The sequence below is a fragment of the Panthera tigris genome, chromosome B1 (genome assembly GCF_018350195.1).
Source record: "Panthera tigris isolate Pti1 chromosome B1, P.tigris_Pti1_mat1.1, whole genome shotgun sequence".
In the NCBI taxonomy this organism is placed as follows: domain Eukaryota; kingdom Metazoa; phylum Chordata; class Mammalia; order Carnivora; family Felidae; genus Panthera; species Panthera tigris.
This window is the reverse complement of record NC_056663.1, coordinates 154,689,072-154,709,763: the sequence shown is the minus strand read 5'-3', so window position 1 is coordinate 154,709,763 and position 20,692 is coordinate 154,689,072. Positions and strand designations below refer to the sequence as shown.

The 20,692-nt window shown below is 34.7% G+C and overlaps 1 protein-coding gene across 3 annotated transcripts in view; it reads left to right on the top strand.

Moving 5' to 3' along the window:
* Positions 1-723: 723 nt before the first annotated feature.
* Positions 724-20,692, top strand: part of ADGRL3 (adhesion G protein-coupled receptor L3) — a 687,513-nt gene continuing 667,544 nt past the window's right edge. For all 3 annotated transcript variants that reach the window (XM_042984449.1, XM_042984448.1, XM_042984447.1), the window contains exon 1: positions 724-877. The gene's annotated coding sequence lies outside the window, so the exon portion shown is untranslated. The remainder of the gene's footprint in view (positions 878-20,692) is intronic.

Below are 20,692 nucleotides of genomic sequence, written 5' to 3'. Positions count from 1 at the left end.
TTAACATATGCTTATATTCTAAGGCAGAAGTACTACTGAAGTGTGAGTAGAAATAACTTTTTTAGTAGCTCAATAAAAAACCATCACTTTGAAAGTTGTATATAAATTCTTATTTGCTTAACTAGCTTTTCCTTTTTTTTTCTTTTAACAGATATTTATTTAGCATGTTCCAATACTAATTCTGGGTGTTGAGGACAAGTTAAAATAGAAAAGATCCTGCCCCTATGCATCTTATATTCTAGCTTTTTCTTTGTTTCTTTCTTTTTTTTTTTTTTTTGCTAACAAAATTCTTTATATTTCTTGGTAATTTAATGGTAGTCTTTTGTTACTAGATACATGAAATAAATTATAGGAGTAAAACTATAATAAATTATTATATAAAAAGTTAATTTTCAACTACTGTGATATAGGAGGAGAAGGGGGTCAGTGAGTGAAAATAAATATTGATTACTGACATATTGCAGAGAATTTTGTCCTTTTAGGAATACTAGGACCTGTTACATTGAAAAGTATAACTTCCATATAGGCAATTAAGAAAAAGTATAACTTGCATATAGGAAATTAAGAAACCAGGACCTAGAGAGTTAAATTGTTTGCCTGTGGTTGTACAAGCGAGGAGGAAGCAGGACCCTCAGCTGGGACTGGAAACCAAGTGTATTTCATTCCAACATAAATACTCTTAACCCAAATGAAACCTGACATCTTGGTTTGCAGGTTACCAACTCTCTTGAGTGAGATATTTCTGGTGTTTGTGTGCTGTTAATATGTACTGTGTTAAGAGGAATTTGAAGTCTCTTTGGCCACATTGCATGTATTATCACACAGAAGGAGTCCTCTGACATCAGAACCATTATAACCTATTGGAATCCACATGAAGGTAATAAAACAGACTCATTTGTCTGCATCTCAGTGGGAATTCTAGGAAATCTGGGATTTGCATATAGGTTTCAAATGAGCACTTATTTGAGAATACCATAGGTAAACATGTGTAATTTGTTTCATTGTTATAGAAAAAAATAGATCCTGTATAAACTGTTTTTAATCATGTAATTTAATTTTGAATCTCCATAAGCATGAAATAATTTTCTGTAGTTAAAATTTACTTGTAATCTTTTCTCCTTTATTTTCACATACCTGGAAAATTTTTGTCATTGTAAAAAAAAGTACATTTTGTTAATCTAAAAAAATGCTGCATATATAACAAAATCTTACAGGAAGCGTTTTTGAGTAGCAGCCATTTGCTATGAGCTGGGTGTAAGAGGATGAATTTGCTAATCTTTTTAGCAAGGAGCTAAATATGTGGCAATACATTCACTTTGTTTAAATGTTGTCTGAGACACATGAGGAAGTATATGGTCATTTGGTATGTTTTATTAGATATTTTCCATAAACCATAATCATGACTATTTTAAAACTATTATAAAAGATAGAAATCGAGAACAATTTAGTTAGCAAACTAGTATTATTTCTAGCAGTAGCTAAAATTACTTATGTGGCAAAATCTATAAACCATTATTAAATAGATTTTATTTAGAAGAACTTAATTCTAATTAAGAATTGTTTTTGCAACATTGTTATATATCCAGCTAGCCAATTATTCCAGTTAGGAATGTAGTTAAAAAAAAGAATTCAGAGTGTGATATCGGAATATATTTAGCCTGAGAATTGTGTGAGTGTTGGTATTGTCCGAGAGTGGTATTTTTTGCCAAACTACTTTTATATTTTATACAATAAGCTCTAAATTTAAACACAAATTTAAATTTATGAGCCCAAACTTTGGAAAATATGTAAAACAGAAAGTTGAAGAAATAAGATACAAAAACATTTAATGCTCTCTTTGCACTGAAGGTTATCCACAGTAAACAGAAAGCTATATAGTTAACATAGTATATTTTGGTAAGCACAAGACTATTTAGCCATCCAGCAACAAAGTTTTTGAGTGAAATCTTTAAAAAATACTTTGAGGAGTTTCTCTTTCTCTTTGAGGTTAATGGGGAACAGAACCGTCATTATCAAAATGTGCTACTAAACTATTTCATTGTTGCTTTGAAGATAAAACAACTCCTGTTAAGGGAAAGAATACCAATTTGTATTATAAATTTAAGAATGGTTAGTGGGAAGGCACCTGGGTGGCTCAGGTGGTTGAGCATCCAACTCTTGATTTTGGCTCAGGTTGTGATCCCAGGATCTTGGGATTGAGTCCCACATGGAGCTCCATGCTGAGAATGGAGACTGCTTCAGATTTTGTCTCTCTCCTGGCCATCTCCCCAGCTTATATGCTATCTCTCTCTCTCTCTCTCTCTCTCTCTCTCTCTCTCTCTCTCTCTTAAAGAATGGTAAATGGGTAATTATACTGAAAAAGCCAGAGTTGTGTTGGAAAATTTTAAATCTCCTTTCTTTGGGGGAGCTTTTGCACTGATGCTTTGGGGTAAATTTTCAACGCAGTGTGTGTTAAGATTGAACCATGTAACTCTCATTGATGTTAATGGGAATCTCTGGGCTAAATCTGCTCATGCTGTGCTGAAAATGTACCCCCTAACGTTTGAGTAGTTTTGGGCTATCATAGATACTAAAATAAAGTTATTATGGTCCACAGTATAAATATATATTTAGATAGTTTTAAGCATATTTATTTGATACAGTGTTATGTGAATTGTTGTATAAGAGCTCAAATCTGATACACTGCCTCCTAATATTGAAAATAGTTGTGTTTAATGAACTAAACTGTATATTTTACTTCAAACAAGACAGGGATGCTGTGGTTTATTTTGACTTCATTTTATTCCATGCTATGATTCTGAAGTCACTATGGCACAAAGTGAAAGCACCCAATGGATTCGTTAATGTAATGCCATATGTTAGGAATATTCTTAGAGCTTCCTTCTTTTTCTCCATTGTCCTTTTTAAAAAAAAATTTTTTTTTAATGTTTATTTTTTTGAGAGAGATAGAGACAGACAGACAGAGTGTTGGTGGGGGAGGGACAGAGAGAGAGGGAGACACAGAATCTGAAGCAGGCTCCAGGCTCTGAGCTGTCAGTACAGAGCCCGATGCAGGGCTCAAACTCACAGACCGCGAGATCATGACCTGAGCCTAAGTCGGACGCTTAACTGACTGAGCCACCCAGGCGCCCCTCCATTGTCCTTATTTTTAACCTAAGTACATCCAAGTCTTCAAAAACATATCTAGCATAAGCCATATCTTGAGCTTTATCATCTTCTTTTCTTCATTTTGCTGGTTGAGGCAAAGAACATAAACATCCTTATAAATGTGCTCCTAGTTTGTTTTCTTTTCTATTTTCGTACATGTTTTCTCATTCAAGTGCTTTTTCATTGCATTTTTTTTTTTTTGAATGCTGGATTTAGAGAAACTCAAACTTATTGGAAAGCTAATTGGTCAGATACTGACTATATTATATTTTGGTTTGGGATAGTATTATTTAGTTATAGATCCTTGTAACTCTGTCAATAGTCAATCAAAAACAACTTTTTTTGATCATTTAAGAATGATAAGAGAACTTTTCTTGTTTGTACTTTCTGGTTAGCAGATTATTCCACGTAAGAAACTTCCTAAATTTTGCTGTGATTACTAGTGTTATCGGCTTCTATACAAAGAGGGTCTCATGGGTTTGGTTTGTTACACTATTGAAATCTCCTGGTCCTCTTCCTGCCTTATTGTGTACTGTTCTTCATAGTCCCTCAAACTGAAAATTGATCTCCAGTCAGTAGTGTGCAGTGATTTGACCTGCTCCGCGATCAGTCCTGCTCTGACGATGTGAATGAAATTCATAGTGGGAGACTTGATTACTGTCTCTGTTCAGACTGAACTGGTTGAAAGGGCTGTCAAGCTGCCTGAAATTTGGATGCTTTGGATGTTTGCCGTAAAGAATTCTTTGCCCACCAAAGAGCTAAATTGAGCAGAGATGAAGGACTGGTGTGTATAGATTTCTTTTCCCCCTTGCTTCTGAACAACTGGAGGACAGGATACAAATTTAAAAGCTATACCCTTAGCATTTAAGTAAAATAACTCCTCTATTCTTGCGTGTCCTCCTGTTGTGGTTGCAAATAACTTTATAAAATAAAATAAGTGATGTACTTGGGAAAAAAAAAGAAGAGCTGGTTAATAGAAACTCAGATCTTCAACAGTATGGTATCATAGCTTGTCCCTGGTCTTGAAAGCTGATAGTAATGTCAGAGTTTCCTTCCTATAGGGATCAAACCATCCTTTGTTTGAAATGAAAAATCAGTCCTTTGGTCATTTAGACTTTTCTTCCTGTTCTTTCTTTTCTTTTTTTTGTTTGGATTCTGATTTTAGTGTAGAAATTTGATTTTTTTTCTCCTGATTTATATAAAAAGAGAGGGATGTTCACTGAAAAGCCAATAATATAGAAAATTCTAGAAATTAATAAAATCACCTGATATTGATACACAAATGAATTTTGTTAAATTTATTATTATTTTCTTAATGTTTACTTTTTGGGAGAGAGAGAGAGAGAGAGAGAGCACGTGAGTGCAGAGAGAGAGGGACACAGAATCAGAAGCAGGCTCCAGGCTCTGAACTGTCAGCACAGAGCCCACACAGGGCTCAAACTCACAAACTGTGAGATCATGACCTGAGCCAAAGTCAGACACTTAACCAATTGAGCCACCCCGGTGCTGCAAATTTTGTTCAGTTTAGATCACTGTTCTTCCAGATATCTCTCTCTGCATGTTTATTAAATTGATGGTATTCCGTAAACTGTTTTTCTTTACTCAACAATATGTCATGACTCTTTTTTAAGACAATATATGTAGGTCTGTGTTCTATCTTTATGGCTGTACAAGATTCAGATATTTAGCTGATTTTCTAATGGTGGACATATGGGGGTATTTCCAGCTTTCTAATACCATAAACAAGGCAGAGGAATAACTATGTCTAATTCATTGTTTTGTGTCAGGATATAGCTATTTAAGCTGTCTGAGCACATAGAGATGGCTTAGAAGGGTATAGATGTACCTCAGAGAACCTAGGGATGTTCAAAGTTTGACATCCTTTAGGGCCTGAAATCAAGAATAAATGAATTGGGGTCACTTTTGGGCACATTTCATCATCTTCGCTTCTCTTTGGCATCTGTTGGTAGTCTTTGTGTTGGGGTCATTTAGTGGAAGACGATTGTTGCATAACTATATGTCCTCACAACTTGAGGTTGATTAATGTTTTCACTTTTATTTCCAAATTCCAAGGAGAGAAACAGTATCTGGTTGGCATTGGTCAAGGGGCTCTTGCTTTCTAATCAGTTAGGTTCAAGGAGGGGAGGAGTACCGCAGATAGATGGAGCACATAATAGGAGCCGTGGAGATAGTAGGTGGGCAGGCTTTCCGAAGAGAGGGAATAATGATGGAAAGGATACTTCTGCATGTATTTTTATGTTTGTCTTATTATAACTCTGGGATAAATACCTATATGTAAAATTTCAGGATAAAAGATGTGTATTGTAAATTTTAGCATGTCCAGCCAATTTGATTATCAGAAAAGTTTTTCCAGGAGGCACTCTTTCCAATAGTACCTGAAATAAATGCTCTTTTCCTTGGTGCTTACACCAACAGCCCTTGGTTGCCAGTCTTTTAACTTTGAACTATGTCATAGCCAAAAAAATACTACCAATTATGTTTCTATAACATTTTTTTAAGGGGCATCTGGTGGTTCAGTCAGTTAAGCATCTGACTCTTGATTTCAGCTCAGATCATGATCTCACAGTTCTTGGGTTCAACTCTCACATCAGGCTCTGTACTGACAGCATGGAGCCTGCTTGGGAATTTTTCTCTCCCCTTCCCTCTGCTCCTCCCCTGCTCATGCACACCCTCTTTCTCTCTGCTCTTCCCCCCACTATGTGCACATATGCACACGCTCTCTCTCTCTCAAAATAAATAAACATTAGAAAAGTTTGTATGCTTCACTGAGACAGATAGGCACCCTATTTAAATTTTCATAAATTAATTTTCTGTGTCACTTTTGGCTCAATTTGTAGGAATTTTTTCTCAGTATTTGGATTATTAATAATTTGTCTATCATTGATTATAAATTATTTTACCACTTAGACTTTCTATCTCATTTATGATGGTTCTGCTATGCAGGCATTAAAATGTCTTACTTAGCCCATTATTAAACATTATGGAATTTTGAGTTTGAGGAATATATATACTACATAAGGCTAACTTTAGCCTTAAGTACTTAACATTACTAGCTCTAAATTGCAGGTAAGTATACAAAAATGTATATAATTGCTCACAGAATTTAGTAGTCATTTTTCTAACTTGAATGCATATAATTTCAAATCCATCTTTCTTTCCTGGTTTGGGGAACTAGGAAGATGGACTTTAAGCCTCTTTCGTGGCACTGTTGATAAAAAGGTGGGCACATTCATTGTTCTATGGGAGTGGGCCAAGTCTCTTAGACAATGTGGTTTCATTTCATCTACTGTAAAAGACATTTGGAACTGTAATTTCTATAACTGTGTATTGAGTATCTATAATTTATCAGGCTATTTATATGTGCTCTTTATTTATTCAGTGTTTCAACTGCATAAGGTAGGCATTGTTGCCTGCTTTATATGTATGGAGAATCTGAGGTTCAGAGAAATGAACTAAATTTTCTTATCATGCTGTTCATATATGATAGAACTGAAATGTGAATTTAGTTCTGTTAAAATGTACAACTGTCCTTTCTGTGATTATATCATATATATTATACTATATGATATATAAAAGTGATACAGACCTGTGCTCTATAAACTTGGTTTCTAATTGGGGAAGAGGATGTATTTAATGGATATTTGCCATCCAGGCCAATGATTCTTAACTAGAATAGTACCACCCTTGTAGCATTTGAAAACTCGCAAGAACACTTTCATTTGTCACATTGACTGGGAGTTGCCACTGGCATTTAGTGATTGGGACACAGGAATGTTAAAACATTTTGCAATGCCTTACTTCAGGCTCCTAGAACAAATAATTTTTCCCCACATTTGCTTTTGTGCCCCCATTGAGAGACCCTGTTTTTCCCTGTGATAGACATGACGGTAGGGTACATTTCTTCTTGTTGTGTTATATTACTGCCTAGTAAATGTGCATTGCCTTTAGGTTTTAGTCTTTCATTTCCTGTCCTGAAACCTTTCTAGAATCATAACCACAAATAGGAGCAGACATACTGATTGGGACAGTAGCTTTTACCACCCTTTACTGTCTAACCCAGAGTTTCGATACTGGACGTATTTGTTTGCTAAGAGACCATCCAAAGCCTTCGTGGTATAATAGATTGTACGTCATCATCTGCTCCTGTGATCTGATTTTTGTCTGTCAGAATATTTCACTGATTACTTTCTTGCTCACACTTATCTTCTGTTAACATCGAGCTACCAAGAGAACTCTGCTTTCATGCTCTTTTCTGCTATGCTCTCGGGGCTTGTTCCTTTCTCCCATTTTTTTAAAACCTCTGTAGATCTAACCCATTTTTTATTTTTCAGTTCAGGTATATTCTCCTCCTGGAAGCCTCCCCTGAAGCTGGAGGTGTAGGGGTAAACGTTTGTCCTCTACAATTCCAGAACACCCTATTCATTGTGCTTTTAAGGCATTTACCAACTTACAGTTTCCTGTTCTTGGTTCCCCTCTAGCCTGTAAGCTTCCTAAAGATAAGGAATTATGTTTATTGCAGTAGATAAGAGATTGTAGAGTATTTTCCCTAAATTGGAGTTTCATGAATGTTTGGACTATTCTTAATGAATATACCAGCAAGGTAAGAACCTTGAGAGTGATTTTGGAGTAAGATGTCCTTGCACTGATTCTGACTATTCAAACATTGGCTTATGTCTTGGGCTTCTTTTCATTGGAATGAACCTTGTAAAATCTTAGTACGTGTCCTTTTCACAAAAGAGATATTTATATGGCTTTAAATCCATCATGGTTTTCTAAATCTATCATCAAGTTTGGCAGTAGACACATTTTTTTGGCTTAATAAGGCTAAATTTTTATTAAAATTTACTCTCTGCAAAGGCTTTATTCCAAAAAAAAAAAAAAATCAAATCATTTGCTTTGAATAAGCAATTTAATCAAAGTAGAAGATAATAACGTATACTTTGCAAGTAAAGTAGGAATAGGAATTACACCCATGAATGGGAGAGAAGCTCAGAGTTTTATTAGTGACTTCTATTTCTATTTTGAGCTATTATCATAAATTGACTTACAAACAAACTGAGCACTGGATGTTGTATGTAAGTGGTGAATCACTAAATTCTATACCTGAAACTAATATTACACAGTATGTTAACTGGTATTTAAATAAAAACTTGGAAAGAAAAAAAAAGAAGAAAAAAATAGTGTGGATTAAACCTTAAAAAAGAAAAGTTTTAATGGGCCCATGCCACTATTAGGAATGCAAACAGTTAAAATTCAAAAGTATAAGAAATCACTGAGAAATGGAATTTTTGGATAATTAAGTATGCTGATTTAAAGGAGCTTCAAATTTATGAAGTGTGAACTAGTTACCTAAATTTTTCATTTGTATTACAAATATTTCTAAAATGCTTTAGCACATTAATTTTTAAGTAGGGCATTATAGAAATGATATATCCTCTTTGATATGAGATCTTATAGTGCCTAAGGATCATTTTTTGAAATATGAAGTTTCTAATTATAATTGTGGGTTATGAATGAAATTATGTGACATATCTCCTGAGTCCAGGACCTACTCTGGCTACTAGCGTTTTAAGAATAATGATTTATAATGTATTTTCTGGTGATTTATCTCTTTCTCTTAAAAATTGTATACAATAAAAATAGAGTTTAACTTAGCTGGGGTTTGTTGGTAATTAAGGTTTTAATGTGTCTATGAAATATAAGCTCTTTTGCTGATCAATGCTAATGACCAAAATGAACTACGGAACATTAGTTCAAATAAGTAAATGGTTAGAGGTTGACAGAATAACTGAAAATGTCACTTAAATTAGTGAAGTGCTCTTTCCTGTTATGATATATATCTGAGTTTGCTTTTAGCTTATAAATAAATATATATACTTATGTATGGTAGTAAGGAAAATTGAAGTATTCCACAATTCTCTTAAAATATTCTACTTTTTATATAATTAATTGAAAAGTGGATACATTTCAATGAAAATAAAGCTGCCACCTCACATTTTGTGGATTTTTGTCTTGAGAAAACCCACTATTCTATGTTAGGTCAAGGTTAAAGAATTTATTGTCTTTGATGGCCCTGACCATTGGATTGCTGGCATGGTGAAAATCCATAATGCATTAATGGGTGAACTTCTCACCTATGTGATACTTCTCACAAAGAAGTAAAATGATGAGATTTATTTCTTCTGCTTTGGGGAAATAAGGCAAGGTGCAAGAGTTAAAAAGCTGTCTCCTTACCAATAAACCACAGATAAAAATGGTTGGTTTGAGTCTAAGTCCTAAGCACATGAGAATACTTACTGAAGCTTTTTTTTTTTTTTTTGGTAAATGAAAGAGCATATATAGGGAAATTTTAACTTTGGTGTAAGCATGCTAATATTGCTGACAGAACTATATCTTTGTGATAATTAGCTATGCTCTATAAGGCTTTACCACAGCACTGTAATGACTCAGGGGACATGATTTGAACTCTGGAACTTTTGAATCCTTATAATTAAAAACTAATGGGATTCTACTTTATTCAGTGTTCTATTGTTCAGGGTACAGGTAAAACATCACAAAATATATAGTATAATATCCTGGGAATGTACTAAATTAGAAGTTCCTCAATTTTATTTCAGACTGTCACTTCTATGGTGTTTATTCTGGATATGTTCTTATTTAAACATTGAATTTTATTGAACTTTCTGATCTTAGTATTGCCAAAACATCATTCAATATAAAATTTTATTTGCAAAAATACCATAAGAAATAGTTTCCATTGTTTGCAGATACTTTAAATGTATTCCTTTATCTGAGGATTAGAGTAGTTTTTCTGGAATATTAGGAAGGAAGGAAAGAAGTTCTACCCTTGGAACATTTTGTAAATTGCTTTCTTCTTTCTGGTATAATCAGGAAAGAAACTGAGAAAAACACTCTGTGTTGAAGAGATACTAATTATGTGTAGTAGAGTTTAGTAGGGTGAATGAATGTTGGCATAAAATGAAAGTAAAAGGAAGCATTCTAAAATTAAATACCTAAAGCTTTCAAAGGAGAACACTGTGGTCACTATCGCTAAATATCCTTTGGGGCAACCTTCTTTTCCTTATACTGTGACCAGTTTCCATAGGTCTAGAAAATGTGCCTTAGAAGCAGGATTTCCTGAGCCATATTTTGAGACTCTGGAAAACCTTCTGCCTCTGTTGCTAGTTGGGTTTGACCATGTTAATCTTTTTAATTTTGATTAGGAACAATAAACATAAATGTGATTTTATACACTACATAGTTTTTAAAAAACTCTTTGACAAGACCATAAAATAATGTCTTTTTGAATTCTGTCAAGTTAGATTGGTGAGACAGCTTTGTTAGGATTTTTCTATTCACCAAATTGGATTTAGAAAGAGATTTGTCATCCTAATAGGTTAAATGAGGGCAAAATCTGGTCTTAAGTGGTATTCTATTATGATATTGAATAAAATATCCTAAATTCATATAGGAGGCATGCTATTTGCTTCCTCATTAAACACAAAAGAGTGACTATAATCTATATAAATTTAATTAATCTATATAAATCTTTTAAAAATACATTTATAAACTATTTATGAAAAATAGAATTATTTACTTTTCCTTGGAAAACTTGCTTAAAAATAATAGGACCAGCTTATTAAAAATTAATGAAGTGTTGGGTTAGTAACAGTTATTTATTTTTTATTTGAAGAAAACTTCTTTTAAAAACACTTCATGGAGAATTTATATCCAGGTTGTGAGGATGGGCTTGTCTCATGTAAATAGGGGATACCTAGAAAAGCACTGCTCAATGCATAGATTCCTTTTCATTCTGTTTCATTCTTAAAATTATTCAGCTTTTAAAGACATATCGTGACTGTTTAAGATTATCCCTGTAATGAGAAATCACAGCATGCATCTTGAAAAATGGTTCTACTTCATCTTTTCTCATTCATCTCCTAGTGCAAATTATAAATGCATGAGTGCAATGTATGGCTATTCAGGTCAAATTCTCTTTCAGGACTGATGTTCCTGTTATGCAGTTTATCCATCTATTAACATCCTGAAATGTCAAAAGCTTCATTTTTTTTTTAAGAGTGGAATGTCAGTTTCTTTTTTTTTTTTTTACTTAGAGCAATTTACCCAGGAAAAAAGAGATTTGACAGTTGCAGCCATTGGGGCAAAGACTGGCTGAAAGGAGTAAATGTTCAAATAAGTATCAGAGTTCCCACAGTTTGTGCATTTCTAGGACAATGCATGAGGTAAAATGGAAGGACAGATAAAAAATATCCATGTATGTGTATAAAACATCTGATTCCCAAATTTCCATTTTGAGAAATATTTCTTCATTCCTGCAAACACTTTATTTCAAACTCTGAAGGGACTTTTGTGTTCTGACCTGATGTATCATTGATATTGCATGAAGGTAGAGAAGTTTTCAATTAACTATTGTTTACATCTAAATATCTAATGTAAACTGTGATTAAATGTTTTTCCCTGATTATTATATTTTATTTATTGTCAGATTAGCAATAAGGAAACCAAGGATATTATGTATATGGAAAATAGGTTGGATAGAAAACAAATATTATAGATACTAGTAATACTAGAAAATATATGATGTATTGTATAAGAACTTAATTGTAATATATAAAATGCATAATGTATACAACATCGATCTTCCCTTTAAAACAGTTCAAACGAATGTGTTAATTAACTTAATTGTGGTAATCGTTTCACAATGTACATATCAGATTGTACACCTTAAAAATAAAAATTTGGTGAGTAGTATTTAGATCAGTGCTGGACTACACAAGCTACATTTTCATATTGGCAGTCAAATCTAAACAAAACGCTCCCCCTCAAATCTCTGAAAATTCTCCTTTTGTGAGGAAAGGGTTTGGGATAGCTGTTTTTCTTTTCCATTTCAAAAATGAGTTGGACCTGAGAAATGATTTGTTTGTTATCCCTACTCCATATGGATTGAAAATACCTTCCAACATGCCCATGTTGTAGAATCCAATCAAATCTATGCAGTCCTGTAAGGTCTGTGAAGCTGAGCCTCTGTTCCTTTCTTTTATTTTAATTCTCTCGTTAGACTCTGCTGACTGAGAAGGTCTGCCAGTTTTAGAGTTTCCCCTCTAAAAGCAGTGTAAGGAGCATGGAAGGTAGCAGGTTATTTTGGTAGCTTATTTGGTATTTTGGAGTGAGTGAGTGAGTGCCTGTGTGTGTGTGTGTGTGTGTGTGTGTGTGTGTGTATTAGGGTGGAAATCGGGCTCATTATGCCTTTCAGTTTATTCGTTTGTTGGTCCCCTGTCAACCTGCCAGCCCTCTCTGTGGGATAACTGCCCTTTGTATAATAATCTGCCAACATTCATGGTGGTTGCATTCACTGTACCCATTCTACTGTGGAACTCCATTACAACTGGGGTTTGAATGCAAAGCTTCATGATATCTGGATATAAACAGTGTGCTGAGCCACAAAGGCATTCTTTGTATTTCTTAGTCTTCTTATAATCCCTAAAAAAATAGCTTTGAAGACAGGATTTTCTGGAAATGGGGAGGCAAATACACGAAAGTTACCCACTCTGTTCCATACTTTCATAATGTGATGTGTTGAGGGAGGAGGGAAGTTCCTAGTTTTAAAACCTGATTCATTTGTTAGGCTAAAGTGGGCAACATTTGAGGCCAATTTCCTACCTGCGGAGGTGTGGGTGAATTGGCCTTTGTTTTCCTGCAGTTACCTTCCTTGGCAGGTGGCCACATTGATTATTCTTGGCTTCTGCTTTAGAAGTGCCTCTCTGATCCTTATAATCTCCTGCTTTGTCCACCGCAGTCCTTTAGAATTCTTACCCCTGAACTGCATTCTCAAAGGAAGAGGTGCCTTTGACCTCTTTATGGTTATATGATTACCTCCTTGGTTGATTGTCTCCTCTGTGGATGACTGAGGTGCTTTGGAGAATAAAAAAAAAAATGACAGAATCTTCAGCAGATAAGTGACAATTACAAATTAAACGGGCTTGTTTTCCTTTCCTCCACACCCTCACCCATTACTTTAGAGACAGAATTAAAACCCTGAGTTACGAAGAAAAGTAAGACAATCGGGATGTTACAGCAAGCTAATGAAATACTATGCCTCTGCCTTTTATCATTCCCTGCGGCCCCTCCTAGGAAATTTGCAGAGGCTTTGTGAAATTCCAGGTACTTTCTTCCTTTTTTCCTCTTTTCTGTTTTGTCGAAATTTTGACTTAGATGGAAATGGTGCATTCATTTGTTCTGTACAAAAAAATCTGTGTAAGCTGATACTTGAATGAACACATTAAAGTATTGAGCACATGCCTAGTACTCTGCTTCACATGTGTTTCCTCATTTAATCAACTTAAGGTGTGACCATGACAGTGCTTCCTTGGAGATTCTTTGTTGTTGTTGTTTTTTTTTCTTTAAAGACATGTAAGTCTGTTCATATTATTGTACCTTGGTTGTTTATGCAGAGCATTGACCTGCATAAATACCTAAGAAAACCCTTATTTAAACACATGCATACACTAAAAAGATAGCCATGTCTACTGATATTTTCATAAATGTAGATAGATACAAGGCAGGTCCTAGGTCTTTTAGCTACTGTAATTAAAAGAGGGGCTCCTGAATGGTTTGGTCTGTTAAGTGTCTGGCTCTTGATTTTGGCTTAGGTCATGATCTCACAGCTGTGGGATCGAGCCTCACATCAGGCTCCATGCTGAGCATGAAGCCTACTTAAAGTTCTCTCTCAGTCTCCCCCACTTGCACGTGCCCTCTCTCTCTAAAAGAAAATATATCATGATCTCTCTGACACTGAGTTGTTTTGAAAGCTTTCTGCCCAACATGGGGCTTAGCCAGCCAAATGCCCCTTAACGTTGAGTTTTAATTCATCTTCTGAGTAGTACTTCAAGACCTCCATGCAATGCAGAATATGCCTTTCTGTTCATTTTGTTTGTAGGTGATTCTCAAAATCATCGTGCCTCTGATTCACTGGTATTTGTGTGTGTGAAACAGAGAAGAGATTGACTGGATATATCAGGTACTGTTGTGGCACAGAGATTTGTATGTAAGTAGGCAGTTTGGTTTTCATACAAGAAGTTCAGAAACCATAGCGGAAGGACACTGAGAAAGATTGTCATGTGTGGTATCTAATGTTCTAAATCATTCTCTATGCAGCTCTGTTCATCAACTTGGCTGATTTAATTATGTATTTCTAAATTTGATCACCGGAAGAACACTGTATGTATACACACACACACACACACACACACACACACACAGCTTTTGTATATATTTTTAAATATTGTACAGGTAGCACAATATATTTTCTATTCATCATAAAAACAATTGAATAACTACTAAGTGAAAGTCAGTGTAATAAACTATAATGGGCATTTTACATGAATGTAAATGCCTTACTCTAGTCTTAGGAATTTTAGGTAAGCTAAAAGAATGTAACAGTATTATGAAAGTGTATTTTACATTAAATCTTACCAAGTAATACTGTTTCCCCATGCCAACAAACTTGACTCATGATCATTCCATGGGTCACACATGCACTACTGTGATGTGATTAGATTTCTAATCTCTGGCACTGTTCTCATGACTGAGCACTGATGGTAGTATTAGGGAGATTTAAACATTCTCTTCATAGGCCCACCAATATAGTATTTAAATGCTTTTCTGTCAGACTGACTCCAACAGTGATTGATCTAAGCTCACGCTTCATTCTAGCCTTTGCTCAGGACACTTCATTTCTCAGTACTTCCTATTAAACAATTATAAGAATAGTTGTAACTCGTAGATATTTATTTTGAGACTTGGTGAAAACATGTGCACAAGCCCTTAGTACAGCGCGTCATAAATACTCAGCCTTCCATCAGTCTTTAATTAGGTGATCAGGAGTGTCAAGGAAACATAGACACTCTACAGACTTGTTGATTGTGGGTCTCAGCACAGTTTTGTTTAACTTAGATGTTTGTTAAGCTCAACAATGCAGTTAGATCTGTTTCTTTTATACTAAAGGAGATCTGAGAGATTTTTAAGTAAACACCCATGCCACCATCTTTCATTTCAGTAACTGAGGAAAATGTATACAGAATAATGAATGAGCTGGTATTGAATTGTTTTATTTGATTCAGATATAAAATACATATCTTCTAGCCTCACTGTTCTTTTGATGATTAAGTTATGGTGCCCCAACTCACAGAGGTTGAATTCATTGTTATTGAATAGCATCCCTTTGATTATCATTTACACCACGTAAGAGGTTTTTCATGTATTTTAAATATTACTGGGATGTGAACTTTCTTTTATACTACATTTTAAAAATATTTTTTTCTTTTGAATTTGTTCTAGTGAGAACATATAGCTCCACAGATATTTAAATAGTCTTATGACTAAAATTGTCTTGCCCTCTGTATATTAGTATGAATTGGCAGAGATGGTTCCATAGTTTGGAATTGGTTCTGTGTGATGATGGAGCCCAGGGGGACAATCTCGGATTTCTAGGTCCTTGGGTTTGTGAAGCTCAGGTTTTTTTGGAACCCGTCTGCTGCCAGCTGGCTTATTCTCAGAGGAGGTACTCTGGCAGGAACTCTTCAGGCGGATAGAAGCCGTCAGTTCGCTCAAATAACTGAAAAACAACATTATTGGAATACTCGTTCGGGATTTATTTTTTTCAACTGGCCGTGGCTGCCATGTAAAGAGGAGCGTGAGATGGGGTAGGGTATCTAACTCGGCCTGTTCTGCACTTCCTTAAGTTCTCCATCTGAAGATGAAGTGCTTTACTTTCACACTGTGATGTGGTGATTAGGCTTGTATTTTAGACAGGACATGCATCAGAGCCATCATCACTCAGATTCAAACTAAATTGGACATTCTGCTCTAGGGAATAATTCTGCTCTACTCACATCTGACTGCTTGCTGTTCACCAGAGGGTAGCCCGACTAGCTCTATTAATCCTCATTTGAAAGTCCAGTCCAAAAAATCACCTTCTCGGTAAATCCTTTCTCACCTTCCTCATTCCCACCATATCTTCCATGCTTGTCTTTGTTATAGCAATTAACAACTTCTAATTGTTTTTGTCTCACTTTTGGGGGGCAAGGAGAGTGGGATGGGCATTTATTTCCATACTGTCTCTTTCTGTGTAGCTTTATTTTTTTCAAATCCCCAGTTTAAGGTCAGGCACATACTAAGTGCTTAATAAAAGCAGAATGAGTTAATGTGTCATTTGGCTACCTCTCTGTATTGTAGACTTCAATATGGTGTCACTGGTGGTGACTGAACATTATTGCTTTTGTCCAGTGTGACTAAATGCAGTATATACCAGTTCATCTGTCTTACCTTATTTATCTTGCTCTGTCTGGAATATTACTACTCGTCTGGAGAATTATGCTGAACTTTCTCCTTTAAAGACTTCTTTATGAAGTTGTTTTTCACTAGTATTTAGCAACAGTAGTGGTAATAAATAATGATACATCAGGAGCCAAAGGACTTTGTTTGTTGTTTTTTATAGGTTTTTTTTTCCTCCTTTGAACTGTGTCTGTGTGCATGGGGGTAGGGTGGGGTGTACAATGCTGGGAGTTATATTAGTTTGAGGCACCATAGTAACTTTGAGGCCAGAAATGGATTGAATAACAATTCTTTTAAAATAGTTTGCTTTAAATGCACTCTCTGAGATGTAACTTTGTCAAAATAACATTGATATTTTTAAGATGTATGTGTATTTTGTCTTGTTTGGTATAATGAGTGGGGTGTGGGTCTTTTGTTCTTGTTTTATGTAAAACTATTTTATTAAGTATATAACCTATGGAAATCAATGTAATTTTGAGGAATAGCTATATTTCATATTTTCAAAACTATTAATCCATGGAGATATTTGTTAACATGGGAATATTCATATTTTTATTTGGGTAAATTTTATTTGAATATATTATTACTATAGGAATTTACGACTTCTTAGAAAAAAGCATACAGGTGTATCAAGTTAAAGTATAAAACTCCAGCCCCTCCTGTTGCCCATAAGTAAATAAGGTAAATGATTTACTATGTATTTTTCTAGACTTTTCTCTGTATGTACTGTGTCCTATATGGGATTGTGTATTTATAAATGAGATATTTCTGTGCGTAAATATGGCATCTACATATAAAGCACATAAAATATTCATTTAAGAATTAAAACACAGTTGTTATACAGAATGTTCCCTCAGATGTTTTTGTGATTTCAAAACTTATCTTAGAAATATTCCTGTTAGTGTATGTAGGTTTCTTTTATCAGTTTTATAGTAGACTTTTATAAACAAGATCCACAATTTAGTTATTCAGTCGCTTATAGTTGGAGTTCTGGGTTGTTTTAAGTTTTTTCCTACTTTGAATATAAATACGGCAGACATCATGGTCATACCTATTGGTGTCTTGGTGCGATTATTTTGGGAGAGTATAATTGTAAAAGTGGAATTATAGGGGGAATCATGAAATAAATAGTGTTTTGCTAAACATTGCAAACCACTCTAAAATGGAGGTTTTTCTTATACATGCTTATTTTAAAACTAGGATCTTGGTATTTTAGGGCAAGTACTTTTATTTCTGATTGTAAAATAATGAGTATTCATTGTAGAAGTTTTAGAATTATGAAATGTTAAAGAATAAAAAAAAAGGTTTATATTCCTACCATCTAGAGGCAAGCATTATATTTATTGTGATATGTTTACTTCCAATCTGTATTTCCCTATGCATAATTTTTACTCTGTTGATAGCTCACAATTTTATCTTTTAATTTCCTATTTGGCATTATAATGTAGGCATTTATACCTGCATCATTAGAAACATTGAAACACCAATATGCTGATTATCCTATTTATCATATAGCACTACTATGATACTTCATGTCTTTATTTTGATGCTTAATAGGACTCCATTTTTAGCAATCTTGAATAATAAGGTAAGTATCTTTCACGTAAAGTTTTCTCTGTATTAATTAGTCTCTTAAGTCATAGAAGTTATATAAATATTGGGTTAACTAGTAGTCATATTATAATAGATTGATGCTCTTTGCCAAATTATTTCCCACATAGATTGTACCAATTGCATTCCCTACTGTAGGATTAAATATGCCTATTACAGCATTCCCATGCTGCTGGTAAAAGGTTTTTATGATGCTTGAAGGGATACAATCCATTTCACTTCTTGGAGTCCCAGGGTATTATTTCTTATTTGTTATAGGCACTTTATAGATTTGGCTTAAAGTTAAAATTTGGGCCAAACCTCTGGAGATTGTCAGTTGACTAAAATTATTAATTCATGACTATTTACTTATTGTGTAGCTTCCCTTGCATTATCGGGATAAACAATGATAAACTATTGAATTATATAAATATTTAATAGTGATAATGAAAACTCACACTCTATCTCCAGAGAAATGTCATGTAGATGTAAAGTTTCCTTTCTAATTTGTATGTTTCTGAGTGACCCCGGAGGAGAATGTCTTGGGCATCCATACCTGACATACCCCACATAGCTCAGGGTGGGGAAAAAAGGTATCACCGTCTCCTTGGTGGCCATTTTCTCTTTCATATTTCTCTTCTTTTTGTGATAAGCCATATTCTTTTGAGATTCTTGTCTCTGGGCTTTACCACCTTCTTTCTAATTGCTGAAATGATGAATCTAGTCATTTTTTCATTCAGGAAATCTTCAAGGGTCAGTCTCACCAAGTCCTTAACCTTGTTTTCAGTAACTTCAAACAGCTGTGATTTTAACACCTCTCAATTTTTTCTTTAAATGTTTGTTTATTTTGAGAGAGAGAGTGAGAGAGATAGTGTGCAAGCAGGGAAGGGGCAGAGAGAGAGGGACAAAGAGAATCCCAAGCAGGCTCCATGCTGTCAGTGCAGAGCCTGATGTAGGGATCAATCCAAGGAACCATTAGATCATGACCTGAGCCGAAATCAAGAGTCTAGTGCTTAATCGACTGAGCTACCCAGGTGCCCCTTAACACCTCTCAGTTTTGAGGCTTAACCATTTCTTATTACTTTACCCGTCTGCTGTGATTATCCTATATCTTATCATCACCATATATTTATTTCAACTTTCATAACCACAAAAATTAGACCTAACCTTTCTGACTACAGTCTCCTCTCCTCTCCTCTCCTCCTCTCTCCTCCCCTTCGCCCCTCTACTCCCCTCTCCTCCCCTCCCCTCATAGCATCAATACGTTTAATGCATTGATATTTTTTTCCTTATCTATGTTAGATCCCATATTGTCATTTTGCTAATAGCCTTGCAACTACACTCAAAAGCCTTGCTCCTTCTCCCTCTATCATACCAACCTGGCAAGATGTCCTACTATGTGTCACAAGTGATATGTTGGGAAGACCCTGGCCAGGACGGGTTCTAGTCTTTGCTGTCTTGCTGACTAGTATTATAACCTTGGCAAGTTACTTCACTAATCTAGGCTATATAAATTGTGATGTTTGGACTAGATCATCATTTTCTAAAATATAATAGATGCTAGACCCAGATGTTACATAAAAAAGGAATCTCACAGTCAAATGAATTTGGCAAACACAGCATATTATTTCCTCTTACAAATTTACAGTGCATAATAACATCTTAAAGTCTGAGAATTCCTATAGGGAGAAAAAACAATTTAACATTGTTTATCCTAGCATTTCTCAACCTATTTGACTATGGAGCCTCATACACTTAATTCAAAGCTGCAGAACTTGACTTCAGTTAAACACACTTTGGAAAATGCTGGCCCAGATTATCTTTGGCATTATTTATTTTTGATCTTTAATTTCATGATTCTTTAATTTACTTTATATGCTTGTTCAGTCACCAAGAATGTCTAGGATAGATGCACTTCAGTATCTCCATAATTCAGTGAGATGGATTTATGCTATGTATCACCCACAAATAAAATAGTGCATTGACAGTGGTCCTTCTTTAAGAAGACTTTTTTAGAGATCAGCAGTATTTTATATGGTAGAGAGAGAGAGAGAGAGAGAGAGAGAGAAACAATTCCTATGATTTATTAACTACAGCATGGCAAGTAATCCCTTATTCCACAGTCATCACTCAGGGAAAATGAAGGTTTCTTTAAGACCTTCCTTCAAAGTCACTTAAATGAAAAAGATGCCTTTTTTTTGAAATGCATGTATATATAAGAATTGCCAATAGTTGCTTTGCATAATCTAGTGATTCTGATAGGTTGCTTGAGTAAGTACAAGTTAAACAGATGCACGGATGTACAGGATTGTAAAGTTCAAAGGAAATGCAAACTTGATTAACAAAAGTCACTGTCAGAGACTAATTGTAATTCTGCAGCATATGAATCCTTGAATAATGTCCCCTAAAAGGTCAGCCAAAAGTTCTGCTTCTGTCTACTGTTCCCTTGAAGAGAGTTTTCAAATTTAGGTATTTCCTGGCATCATAAAAGTCAGAGCTATAAAGCATTTTTTTAAAAGTTTCTTTTACAAGTTAAGGCAACATGAAATTCGTGAGAATAATTGTTGAACCTTATTTAGTC